Source organism: Theobroma cacao, chromosome 9 (genome assembly GCF_000208745.1).
Source record: "Theobroma cacao cultivar B97-61/B2 chromosome 9, Criollo_cocoa_genome_V2, whole genome shotgun sequence".
Lineage (NCBI taxonomy): Eukaryota > Viridiplantae > Streptophyta > Magnoliopsida > Malvales > Malvaceae > Theobroma > Theobroma cacao.
The window spans coordinates 19707209-19722286 of record NC_030858.1 but is presented as its reverse complement, the minus strand read 5'-3'; positions in this window follow the sequence as shown (position 1 = coordinate 19722286).

The window sequence follows — 15078 nt, the reverse complement described above, 5'->3', positions numbered from 1 at the left end:
GAAAGCCCCTTGGTATTTTATCTGGCCAGAATTTCGTTGCAGCGAGAATACCTTTTGCTGCGGTGAGAGTCAATTTATTATGCTTGACTTGCTTGAAATCTACTAAAGTTTTGACTTCTAAACTTCCTTGTTGTTCATGAGTCTTTTGTCATCAAGTAACTAAACGACCAAGGGTTTGAATGAGGGGTTTTTAAATAGAGATAAATTAAATTGCATTGTTTTGAACTTAAATGCATCATGCTTTCTAAACCTTCCTTAACGTTGCTTGTTCCCTTCCTATGTTCACTCACTAAGTTTGTACTCACGTTTTTAAAATTCATGTTTTAGGTTTTTCTGAGTCAAAGGTGATTGGGCCCTAGGACGAGGTGCTCATCCCTATCCATTGCTCGGTAGGTTTACTTTGATATTAAATGTTAGCAACTGTGCCCAGAGTCACTCCGCTAACGGTCAAGTTCTAATTACGTGTATATGACTATTTGTTGTGAAATGCTGAGATTCACTTGTCAAATTATATGTATGTATATAATGGTTGATGATGTCATTATGAATATATGATTGGGTTTTATAAGTTGTTTTCAAAGGAATTGTAATTGAGCATTAAGAATTTCGGATTCTAAAGGAATATGGATTAACGTATAAGATCATATAAGTAGGCTTGCTTCGGCTTGGTGGGCTGAGTCCATTGGTCCCTTGCGTAGGTCATGGCCCGAAAATTAGGCTGTGATAGGTTGTGGCCCGGAATTTGGGTCGTGACAAAATGATTTAATCAATATGACCATATTAACATTTCATTACCAAGAAATAATGTCATCTATGCAAGCACATGAGTAATAATAGTATCAATAAAATCAAGCATTTACTCATGTAGTCATTTTCATTAAGAGCAAGTCATAATAGCATTTCCAACATGTGATAAACTTGTTCAAGGAATATACCAACATAAGATCAAGCATGGAAAATAATTTGCTCCTATAGGCTCATATTGATGAAATCAATTTAAGTAGTCAAGTATTGTTATGCTCAATTCATCAAATCATTTATGTTCAAATGTAAGTGCTCATGCTCACATTTTGCAACCAACAATTTTGCATAGTCAATATTCAAACATATATTGCGAATTAAACTACACTCAATGATCAAATAAGTAATTCACAATCAATCAAAATTCATTCAATCAAGTATTCTTTAAATTTTAAAAAGATAAGAAAATAGATATCACCCATTTTTCATTTAATGATGCCCATAAAAATCACTTCCATTAGATATTGGTATTAAAATTGCTTTGGATCCTTGAGGGTTAGTCTCATCAAACATATGCACCAGATAATAAGTTGAACAAGGAATGCACTAGAAATTTATGAGTTAAAAAAAATCTTCCTCCTAATTTTCTTATCCTTCTTTTCCTTTAACAATTCTTTTCAATTTCCTATTTTCTTATTTTAATCGATCATAATTTCTTTAGAGTATTTGAACATTAATTTTCAATTGATTGTTTTCTTCCATCAATGATTCATTTTCAATTCTAAGATTTGAAATTTTCTCTTTTTGCATTAGACTTAAATCTTGAAATTCGATAGCTATATTCTCAAAGATACTTTCTAATCTATTATTTGTAAAAACAAATGGTTCATGAGATGAAGATTCTACCTAATAGCTTAATCTTGAATTTCTAAATTTGATGTTCTCTTTATCATCACTTGATGAGCTTTTATCCAAGAGATCATCTTCTTTTAGTTTTCTTTCAAGTGGTTATCCATGTAGCTCTTTTAGTTTGTCTCATAGTTCTTTGGCACTACCACAATTTTGAACTTGATTGTGTTGCCTTTGTCCAAGTGCACTAAGGATAGTATGGATGGCTTTGGCATTAACTACAATCAAATCAAGATCATGTGGATTCCAATTTTTCATGCTTTTCTTTATTTTGTATGGACCATCTTCAATTTGCTTCCATGTTTGATAATCATTTGCAATAATGAAATGTCTTGTTCTATACCTCCAAACATTAAAGTCTTCACCATTGCAATATGAAGACTGAAGATATCATGATAATTTTTAGGTCTCGTAGTCATCAAATGCCATAAGACAAAAGTTTACAGCTTCATCAACCTCCTCATTTTGGGAATCATCACTATTGCTCCAAGTTGCTGTCATTCCTTTCTTCTTGAATTTTTTGGAAGTGTTCCTCATGTTGTTGTTGGGACATTCATATTTGGCGTGATTAGGCCTTTTACAATCAAAACATATCAAGTGATCTCTTGCATGTTTTTCCTTAGGCATATCTGTCCATGTAGGGTTCCTACTTCTAAGATTTTTCTTCATGAATTTATTAATTTACCTACCTATCATAGCTATGTCCTTCTTATTTTCATTCTCACTTTTGACGCTTCTATTTTTTTCCTCAACTATTGATTTAAGTGTTATTCCCTTTTGTTTGACCTCTTCTTTTTTAGGTTCATCTTTTTCATTATTATGTCTTAGTGTCATTTCATAAGTGAGAATGGAACCTATAAACTTCTTCAGCTTAAAATCATTGAGATTTCTAGCCACTTCTATATCTGTGACTTTTTGTCTCCAATATTTTGGTAAGCTATAAAGGATTTTTTTTTACAAATTGTGCCTTTGGGAAATCCTTTCCTAAGGCTTTTAAACCTTCTACAATATTAATGAATCTTTTAAGCATGTCATTAATTGATTCACCCTCTTTCATCCTAAAAAGCTCATAACCATGTGTAAGTAATTCAATCTTGGATTTCGTGACTTGGTTAGTGCCCTTATAAGTAGTTTTTAAGGTATCCCAATTTTTTTTGCATTTTCAAACATAGATACTTAATTAAACTCACTAGCTTTTAAGGCACAAAGAAAAGTATTATAAGCCTTGCAATGTATTTGAATTAATTTCTCATCTTTATCATCATATTCTTTCCTAGACTTAATCATTGATTTGCCATCTACCTCCTTACTTGGAACATGTAAACCATCTAATATAACACTCCAAACATCTAAGTCCATAGATTGTATAAAGATTTTCATGCAATTTTTCCAATAAGGATAGTTATTACCTACAAAAGGAGGTGGCCTTTGGATCAATTACCTTTTACCAAGTACTGTTGCTGTCACCTCCATTTTCGTCGATTTGAGCTTTTACAATGAATCTCTCAAAGACGGTTAAACCTATAAAATTTGAGACCAAACTTTGATATTGTCACATCTCATTTTTTAGAGGGATCATGATCGAGGTAAAGACCTAGACAGGTATAGCCCGCTAGACTCAAGCAAGCCTAAATCATTAATCATAAACATTACTCCTTATATATCAATTCAACTCATACATATACATCATCATGTAAAAACATGTATAATTGCACCATTATGGATTTCACCATTTAACATGCCCATGAGCATTTCAATAAGCAAATATTTCATAATAAAATGTGGGTCCATATGCCCATTCATATAACATTCACTTGCACACTTGTACTGCTCACATAGGCTCTTAAGCCATCATGTCCAATTCACATATATGCATATATAACATCCATACCAAGTATAATGCCATTACATAGCTACATCATCATAATGTTATCCAACAACATTATGAAAAAATAATAAATAAAGACCAACTCGTCAAGTGGTACATGACCCGCCTCTATAGGCTTAAAAAAGGTTGCTATAACAATTACCAAGAAAGAAGAACAGGTCACGTTTTTGTGACTCAGTTGGTTGACTAGCTATCACTGATTTACAACAAAAATATAAAGGAAAAATAACGTGTGAGTCACAAAGACTTCGTGAGTGAATACGGGAAGGGGACAAGCTAAGGGGGAGAGTTTTTGCATAAATAACATCGTTAATGGAAGCATGATCTTGAGATAAACATACTTCATTTTCAAATCTTTCATAAAATAGAGTTGTCATAAATCAGTCTCATTTTCATAATAAAATCGACATTTCATAAACATATAGATCGTTAAATAAGTTGAACATTTATGAAAGTCTTTTAGGGAAAACAAGGAAGTCATAACTTATCTGTGGTATCAAATCCTCCTTAAGGAAATGATACTTAACCACATAAACCCAAGCTAAGGGTAGTTTACTCCATTCTTTTCATAAAATCATGTGAGCTGCTTATGTGCTCAAGATTCTCCAAGAGAAAACAATCATAATATTTAGTGATCATTGTTCAACCCATATAACTCAAGTAATCATTTTCAACTCATTCAACTTAGTGGTCAATATTCAATCCATAAAACTCAAGTGGTAATTCTTTCTTTTAATTCATAACTCAAGTAATGCATTGAGACTTACTCTATCTATTAACCCATTTTGGCTAATGTATAGATTATAGTTTAATTTACCACTCAATCAAACATCACAAACACAAGAAAGCCTCATAAAAGACATCATAATAACAAAAGTAATATGCAATAATCATGAATGCCCTCACAAGTATTGGGTCCTAGCCCACGTTTGGGCATTATAAATAAGTGGTACATCCACCCCACCTAGGCTATATACATTTGTGAGTGGCACAATGACGTCACTCATGTTGAGTGTCGCCACCATGTAGTGGAAAGTTAGCTCACCATGTATGGGGACTGCTCTATACATATCATTGAGCATTGGTGCCATGTGTGGAATGTTACCTCACATCGTGTGGAAACGCTAAGAAATTATACAGGCAAGAATCACAAGAGGGACTTTTACCACCATCCTTACTACCTCAACTCAATGTCCTTATTATAATATAGAATTTCACATATTCATACATACATCATCAACATATCTAGCACATTTTTTTCTTTAACTCTTATTCATGAACAATCATATCTCAAAGGGTATGTGGTATTACATCACATATTATCCCATAAAATCATGTCTCACATGTTTTAGTATTCCTCAAATGAAAACATATCATGAGCTTAAGGGTGGGAACGTCTATTTCCACCTAAACAGTCATTTCTCATACTTTTCCATAACAATAATGAGGATACTAGTTTTCCACAAATCGTATTCTTCAAAAAATTCTCAATCATCATGCTTATCATCAAGTATAAAGGTGAGAACTTACACCACTTGTCATCCATATGACCATGTACAGTTCTCATCTTCATTCATAATGGAATTGAAGTTTTTGGAGTAAAACATTTGAAAGGGCTTGTCCCCTCTTATTGAAAACTAATACATAGTAGTGATATTTACGTACATAAATAGATTCTAAAACTTCTTTGAAAACATTTAGATAAAAATGATTTGATTTAATATTGTAAACATGGTATTCAAATCATGCATGCTAAACAATTCAATGAAACACGCATAGCTTTATCGCATTAATATATTTAAAAATGGTGCATCCACTCACCTTGACAAAAGCGTGCTTCTAAGCCTTGCTTCGTCAAACTTTGCTTGTTCTTCGATTCACTATCTCAACACAACCTAACACAATGATTTTTAACATATATTTTGTATTTTTCCAACAAACCCATTTATTTGAAACTAACTGATTAAACCCGTATTTTTGTTTCAAGTCAATAATCCATAATACTTTAAACCCAAATCATATATAATGAAACTTTAAAATCATTCTTACCTCCACAACCTTGTTGAAGGACAAAAACCCCCAAAATCCTAGCTCAAATTTGGGTTAAATGAGCTAAAATTTACAAAACCCTTGAGTTAATTGAAACATTGTGATTAATACCTAAAAGTGTTGAAGCTTACCTTAGATTTGTGTTTGGAAGGTTGAACCTTTGTTCAATGGGGTTTTGAAAGGTTAGAAAAGGGTTTGGTGGTTGTTTGGGGATGAGTTGGAGGTTGAGAAAATGTGAAATGAAGGCTATAGCTCATTTTTAACACTTTATATATTGATCTATCAAAAAGGCACTATAGTCGACTACTCAAATTCTGTAATCGACTATGGTTGTGTTTTCTTCAAGAATCTCATTTTTTCTATTATAGGCTCAATTAGGGAAGTTAGTGGGTCGACTATGGTTGTGAATGCTTCAAGATTTTCTTACTTTCTAACGGAGGATCGACTTGTAACCATTGAGGGTCGATCCTTTATGTTCAAACTTGCTAAAATACATTCTTTTGACTTTATTTTTCAACCATTCCTTCAATCATCATTTATCTATAAACATAACACAATAATATGGAAGGATTTACATCAAATGACAAGGAATTCTCATAGATAATTGTTACCAACGCATAATTCATCAAAGTTCAAGTTTCACCAAATTTCTATAATATGAAAAATTGGGATTTCAAAACTTCCTATCATTTATTCATTCATCAACACCACATCATCATAACCATTCTTAGAGAGAAATTCATGTCAATAATGTTGGGGAAATTTCATCCAACATCCGATCTCATATTAGATTAAAATACTTCACATCCCATTTGGTCAACATAATATTAAGTTTAGGCACATCACTACATAAAAGTATGGGGTTTCATAGATACCAATTGTTAGTATAAAAATTAAAACTTTTGCAACCAAAAATCTCTTTTGATGTCAAAAATAAAGTGTGTGATCTTTCCAAACCGATTTTCAATAATAAATTGAAATGAGCAAATAATACATCAAAGTAAAGATATTTTCCTAAGTTAAATAATGAACAAATAATAAATCAAAGTAAAAATATTTTCCTAAGTCAAATAATGAACAAATAATAAATCAAAGTAAGAATATTTTTCTAAGTCAAGTGCAAGCAAAAATAATAATTCAATATAAAATATTTTCCTAAGCAAAAATTAATAAATCAAGGTAAAATATTTTCCTAAGCTAAATGCAAGGAATGAATCTCAATGTGGAAAATTAAAAATAAGACACTAGATTTTTATACTGGTTAGGCTTTCTCTAGTGCCTACATCCACTCCCTTGGAACACCAATGAATTTCAAATCCACAAAGGAAAATGAGCTTTTTACAAAATCAAGTGAAACCCTTACAATGCTTTTTACGGGATCAAGTGAAACCTTTACAATGCTTTTTGCAGGATCAAGCACCCTTACAAGCTTTTCATGAGATAAAGTGAAACCCACCAACAATGGTTATTATAGGCTCAACCACAAACCTTCATAAATAACTTTTTAAGGTTAAGTTAGAACCTTTACAATGGAGTTCAAGGATTAGTAACAAAATGCCTCTACAAAAGTTGGGTGTTAGGAGTTTAAGCTTGAGTGTAGTGAGAGAAGAATATCAGCTCAAATGAAGTAAGAATTCAACTTTTGTAAGCTTGGTGGCAGACTACAATGAAGCTAGAGAGTGAGGCTAAGCTTTTGAAGGTCTTTCTAGGGTTTGAAGCTTTGGATCAAGTTTTCTTGTAACACCCTGTGCCCTCCTATAGAAGCCAATACGACCTTATTGATAGGACGAGGGTCAATTGATGTAAATTTAAGTGCCAAAGAGCGGTGATGGATAAAAGGAATATTTTGGAATAAAATATTTTATACGTGAGAAAATAATAATTAAATAATAATTTTTTATCAAGGATGAATTAGCGAATTAAAATGGTGATTTGGAAGTGAACTGGGGCAAAGTGTAAGACTTTGAGACTTGAGGAGACAAGTGGAGAATTTTGAAATAAAATAATATTTTATTAATAAAATAATATTAAAATAATCTAATGCCAGAACAAGTCGTATCTTGCGAGAGATAGGTTAAGTTTAAGTGGGGGAGACCAAAAATATAATTTTTGGATGACATGAATAAAATAATAATTTATTCATTTATATTATATTATATTATTTAGATAGAGAAATTATTGGTCACATGCAAAATTGGATGAAAAGAAAATAATTAGTCATGAAAAATAAGGTTATGTGAAAGATTGGCACATGCATGTGAGAGTACTATTACATGTAAAAGATGACATATAAAGGTGTAATATTAGTGGGGAACATGTGGGGCCCCCCACCATATGACAAATAAAAAGGAAAGAGACAAATGTAAAAGGTGAAATATGCATGTAATGTTATTGGCTAAATAGGAGGCCAAATGAGAAACAATGTGGGAGAATGCATGCGAGGCTATTGGACATAAGTAAGGTGAATGAAATAGAAATGCATTAAGAATGCATGAAGATAGATTAAATAAATTTGGGATGGATAATGGAAGTAGATATTTAACCAATTAAAAGAGATGGAAATTGGATGCATGAAATCTTATAGGTTGGTAAGGTGGCCAAATGGAATAAAAAGGCAAATGTGTGCATGCAGTTTGATTGGTTAAGTGGGTGGCCATATAAATAACAAATTTCAAAGTGTAAAAGAAATGAGAATTGGCCTTGGTGAAGCTTGAGAGAACCGACCATTGAGAGAGGAAAAGAAAGAAGAAAATGTCTTTGAGAGCTCCACCCAAGAGGAAGAAAAGAGAAAGAGAAGAAAAAGAAAAAAGAAGAAATGTAAGAAGGCTTGAGTTTGTGAGGATTCAAGAGAAGCTGTGGGTTTCCTACTTTTTCCTTGTTGAGCCTTGATGCTTACTTACCATTCAAAGTGTATATTGAAAGCTTGAAGGGGATTTGTGCTTCGGTTTGATTATTTAAGAGAGAGAAAGGTAAGAGTTGTGATTTTGTTAGCATGCATGTTTTGAAAACTAGTTGTAATCATAAGAAACATTTTGTGGTAGCAAGATCTTCAAAGAATCAAAGGACCGGATGCATGCATGTTGATTGTACACTGGTATATGGTGATTTGAGACAAAGAAATGATGGGTAAGTGTTCTTAACCTTGAGTTTCATGAATGGAAAGAAAGATAGAACATTTGTTGATGATTTATGTTTGTGGTAGCAATGGTGAACAATGTTATGAGGAGATATTGAAGTGCATATAAAGTTCAAAGTGATTTAGAAGGTAAGTATGCAATGTGGGAAAGTTATGGCACTTTAGATTCGGCTAGTTGAAAATTAGTGGTTGCATGCTAGAGTATTTATAAGAATAAAGATGAACAATGTGGATATTGATTAAGGATTCTTGGTTAAGATGCTACCCATATTGTGAGACCTCAACCTCTATAGGCTTGTAACTAGGCATAGACACAATAACACAAGCTAGGGGTAATTTCGTCATTTTCTCTAATAAGCTCCAAGAAGAAAGTTTTATGATATTTTAAGGTCTAAATAGGCATAAGACCGCATAAATGATGTGTAATGATGAAAACTCGAAGAAAACTAGAAATGACAATAATTTTCACAATAAGGGCAAAATGGTCATTTTGCACTCCGAGTCAAAACCTTTAAAAGTTTTGCAACCCGAGCATGTCTAGACCATTATGGACTTGGTCATAGTGTTAAAAGAGTAAAAAGATTTCACAAAAGGTTGCATGAGAACAAACTAACTAGTCAAGGGCATTTTCGTAATTTCAAGGGAATGGATAAATTTGAGCTATAAATATCTTCTCCTTCCAGCAGCTTCTTGAAATTTCAGCAGGTTCTTCTTCTTCTTCTCCTTTCAATTCATGTTACTTCCAACCTCCATGGAAGCTTGATATGGAGCTTGCATAATTTTCTCTCTCTAGCTTTAATTTTCATACCTTTATGCCCTTTTGTCTAGAATCCTTGTATTCTTTCACTCTCTCGTTTCAAAACCCTTGATAAATCTTATTTCCATACTTTCTCTCACTAGTTGGGCATTCTAGAGAGAGAAAAAAGAATTACACCATTTGTTTAAAAGCTATTGGAAGAGAATTCAACTACAAAGAAATCCTAGGGTGAGTGATGAACTAAGCTTGTTTTTTTAGCTGTGGATAATAGCTAGTAATTGGGATTATGAGCTGTTTTATTGTTGAGGATGTTCATTCATTTTATAGTGATTAAGATAGTGAACATAGATAGCCATTTAAAGTAGCAATTGAAAGCTTGCTAAGGGATAGCTTTTAGGGTTTATAAGTAGGAATTGACACTAAGGTAATGTTAATTTGATGGTAGGTTCTAACGAAGCCCCATCACTCCAATTGGATCATTAGGGGAATTAGAGTCAGCTAAAGGCTCAACAATATACCGGTGAGTGAACTGCCTTTAAAACTTGTTTTGGGGAATATAATGTATTTGCCACACATTTGAATGAATTATCAAGTTTTTCATAAAATCAAGTGCCTTGGGAACAAGCTTTTGCTAAATGGTTTTATGTTGTGATATGTGATTGCTATGGATTCATGCACTATTGCATTATGATGATATATATATATATATGTGTGTGTGTGTGTGTGTGTGTGTTGTGCATGATGATTGATATTGTGTATGATGACTGTAACCGTGTGTGTGCACGATGTGGGGGGGATGCACATGCTGGTGATGATGGTGGCGTGAGAGATGGATGATGATAGTGCCCGTGTGCACGATATGGAGGGATGTACACGATGGCACTGATTGTGCACGATGCGGGGGGATGCACACGATGGCCCCGGCTATGTGCATGATGTGGGGGGATGTACCTGAGCCGGGTGTGATTATGATGATATTGATGTTTATCTATGTAATTATGCATATCTATACTTATGAAATGAAAGCTCATGAATATGATATATGATTCACATATATGTGAAATTTGATACATTGCACTTTGGGAATTTTCATGTGTTATGTTGATTTTGTTGGTTTAGCAGGATGGCCTTTTATTGAGTGAAGGGAAACCTTTTTCTTGGTGCTCTGTTTCTCGCTGCAGCAAGAAACTCTTGGGTTTTGAAGGGGTAGGCTAGCCAAAAACTCGCTACAGCGAGAAAGGTACTGTAGCTTTTCGCTGCAGCTAGAAACTTTATGTTTTGTGACCAAAATTTCGTTGCAGCGAGATTGAATCTCGCTGCAGCTAAAAACTTTCTATTTTATTCCTCTTTTCGGTTGTTGCCCCGTTTCCACTTCTTTGATACCATAGTTGAGCATGGACTTCCAACATTACGGAATCAATGATTTAAGTTTAAAATGAAGAGGTTTGGTGAGAAACCCTCGGCCATTTAAGAAACCCTCGTTCGGCTAATAACTTAAATCCCAACGTCACTACAGTGAGAAGGCATTCTCACTGCAGCGAAGATCCATTGTCGCATTTGACTTGTTTGTGTATCACTGAAGCCTTCATTTTCAAATTATTTGTTATGTATGGGTTCATCATTGCCAAGTGATTAATCATTTAAGGGTTTAATGAGGGGTTTTAATATGAATGAAATTGAATTGCATTGTTTTAAAATAAGTGCATTATGATTTTAAATTCTTCCTTATTGTTGCTTGTTCCCTTCCTTGTTCACTCACTGGGTTTATACTCACCATTTTCAACTTCATGCTTTCAGATCACGAGACAACTGGTAGCTAGGTCGAGGTGTCTTTATATATTTTACTCTTGGTAGGTGCCTCGGCATTCAGTAGCTGTACATTCGTCTAGTTTCTCCGTTGGACATTGAGTCTCCTTTTGATATGTATAGACAAACTTAATGTAAATTATTAGAATTCGTGTTGTAGACAATGTATGTATATTTTAAATGAATAATGCCAGTACGAGTTGGCAATGTCTATCACTATTTTGATTCAAAGTTATGAAATGTGACTTAGCGATATTTGATGGAATGATGAGTAGGATAAATAGATAGGCTTGCTTGAGCTTAGTGGACTACGTCCATTGGGCCCTTGCTCCAGTCATGGCCCGAAATTTGGGTCCTGACAAAGTTGGTATCAGAGCTCTAGGTTTGTCTAGGTCCTAGGACTTTCTTTTGTTGGTCCAGCAGAGAGTGGGGTCTTTATGTGGGAACTTTGGTTATAAAGTGTGAACCGCGGCACATTTTACAACCAAGTGACCGCATAAATTCCCTATCTTAGAAACTACCTTTTTGCCTTAAGTATGATTATAAAATGTGTTTAATAACAGGTATTTGCTCTTGTCTAGGTAAAAATACCGCCTAAGACACGAGCTACCTCAAGACGGATGGGGGAGTAAGATGCTTCTACCGAGTTGACAGATAAGCCACGGGCATCTACCCTTAGGGGGCGAGGTAGACCTGGCAAGGCCACTAGGCCGGTGAGCGCTGATACGCCTGTGAGTAGGCGAGATGAGGGACAGTCCTTAAGTGATGTAGATAGACACCCAACTAGGGGTATTACCATTGAGGATTTGGCGGCAGGCTTACAGGGAGTCAATCGGGTTGTAGAGATGATGGCGACTAGTATGGAGGATATACAAAAGGTAGTAGAGGGGAGACCTACAATACAAGAATCCCCTAGCTCTCAAGGACAGGCTGATCGCCAACATCATGAGGTTGAGAGGGGACATCTAGATATTTCTCTTCCTGATTTTCTCAAGCATAAGCTTCTGTCATTTTCAGGGTTTGATGCATCAGAGAAACCCCAGGTTTTCTTAGATAAGATGGAGAAAATATGTAAAGCTTTAGGATGCTCTAGTGTCCGATCAGTCGAGCTAGCCGTCTTCCAATTAGAGGATGTGGCGCAGGAGTGGTATAGCTCTTTATGTAGAGGCAGACCGACAGATGCAGAACCATTGACTTGGAGTGAGTTCAGTACAACCTTTTTGGATCGATTTCTATCACTCAGTGTGCGTAATGCCAGAGCTAGAGAGTTCGAGACTTTGGTACAGACTTCGAGTATGAAATTGTTCGAGTACGACATCAAATTTACGCAGTTGGCTCGCTATGCACCCTATCTTGTTTCTACTGAGCAGATGAAGATTTAGAGGTTTGTGGATGGGTTAGTGGAGCTGTTGTTTAGGGCTGTGGCATCTCGAGATTTCAATACCTATTCCGCAGCAGTGGATTGTGCTCAACGGATTTAGATGAGGACCAGTGAGAGTAGGGCTGCGAGAGGTAGAGCAAAAAGGTCCAAGATAGAGGGATATCAAGGCCGTAGAGACTTCAGCAGTGGGATGTCATCTTCTAGCCATCAAGGTCCACAAAAGGACTCACGATTGCCCTAGAGGGGGAGTGACTTGCCTGGTGCTAATGTTAGGGCAGGACAGAGAACCTTTAGTTTTGGGAGGCGGCAAGATTTTGGACAGAGTAGTCAAGTCACCCACCCTTGTGATATTTGTGGGAGACGACATAGTGGATGATGCTTCCGTAATGAGAGAGTTTTTTATGGGTGTGGTCAACCTGGATGATAGTGATAAGCTGTATTGATGAATAAGTTAAACCTATATCAATTACTATGCTGTGAATATGAAGGCTAAGGCCTAACAATGTGAGGCAAGCTTTTGGTGAGTTGTTTTGTTAACCTTTTGATAGAAGTGTTTAGCTCTAAAATCCTTCTAACAGTGGCTAATGAAGCGAGATTAATAGGTTTGCTAGAGCTTATTCATTCAGTAGAATGACAATTATAGCCATGGTAGCAAATTTGAAAGTTAGGTTGATGGATATATATTGGATAAACATGAAGAGGGTTGAAACAAATGCTCATTGGTCAAGTGGCTATGGTGAGGAGGTAGGTCCTAAAGAGTTATGCAACTCACAAAGAAGTATGTAAATCTTCTAATTGGAGTACGATAGATGGTAAGAATGGAGACACATGGTGTCATGACATTATAGAATGATAATTTGATACAAATATAGATTATTTGAGGTAAATTATGGAACTTGGGAAAGATGAATTCTTGACTTAATAAGGATTGTGAGTATAAAGTGTGGATAAAGATGAACTATTTTGATGGTCCTTTGTACTAAAAGTCAGTAAACTATTTGAGTTACAAGCTAAGAAAGACAAGTAGTTATAGATAATAAGAATTGTGGGATGCTATAAATGGTGAATAATTATGTGTGTGATGTTATATATATTACAAATTCATTACACAATATGGCAAGATTGTCGTAAGGTGGGACTTATTGATTGATGATAAGTGTTAAAGGATAATATGAGTTTGAAAATATTGACTTGCCCTAATGTATAAGATAAGCAAGGAGAATATAAGTGGTTATGGAAATTGTGGTATAGGCCTGCAGGAAAGCCAAATGGTTGAGCATGATTAACGTAGTAACCTTAAATGTAGATAAATTGCTTTGATGAAGAAATTTCCAGTAGCCACAGTGCTACAATGCTGACTCTTTAGCGTTGCATCATTGAAACCACCCCATTTTCAGCAGCTGCAATGCCGCAGCGCTGATTGCCCAATGCTGTAGCACTAAAAACACCTCATGTCTAGAAAGCATGAGCAAGTTGTGAGTGGCATGCTGATGAACTTACAAGCCGAATTATGGTCGTTGGTCTTGATGTTGAGCTTTGTTATTTGGAGTTTTAAGTGTTTTGGAGAATGTTTATATGAATGAATTGAAAAGTTTCTTTATTGTCTTATATATTGGCATGTAATTAAAAGAGAAGTTGAAAGTTCTTGAGATGGCTACATTGAGATAAACTACAATGTGAAGTATTAAGATGAATACCATGTTGACTAAAGTCAAATCCTAAGAAATAAAGGAGATGAGATAAAGCATTGTCAAAAGCTAAGGAAAGAGAGAGTGAAAATTTAGATGAAAGTATGAGACATTGATAAAGGAATGTTAATACCAATTGAAGAAATTGTGAATGAACGGTTGTAAGGTTGGCATAACAAATAAGCCAATACAAAGTATTGCTATGAGGATTTACAAATCTTATCTTGACTTAGTTGAAAGAAAAGGATTAGTAACAACACAAGGCCAATCAGACACCTATGAACATAAATTGAGATATGAATAGATGAGTATGCATTCAAATATCTTGGAGAATAAGTGCATGCTTTTGGAATGAATGTGCTTGAAAGGTTAATGAACAAATAAGTAATTAAGTGTTTCAGAAATGCATAAAAGTTTTGAAAAGGCTGTACCAAACTATATGTGGCAAGAATGATAGTTAATATTACTTTGGAATATTTTATATGCACATTGATGTAATGTGTTATTTGGAACTTGCTAAAGAGCCTAATGGCTAAACCACGGGTTATGTGGTCATATGTTGTGGGACATAAACTTAAGGTGGGTATTTACAAGGAAATACTCAAGAGAAATCCGCTATGAATCTTATGAAAACATGCACTAAATTGTGTAGCTACAAAAGGGAAGGAGTAAGTTTGAAAGTGGATACTTGCAATGACATTGAGAAGTACTTAAGTAAAATCC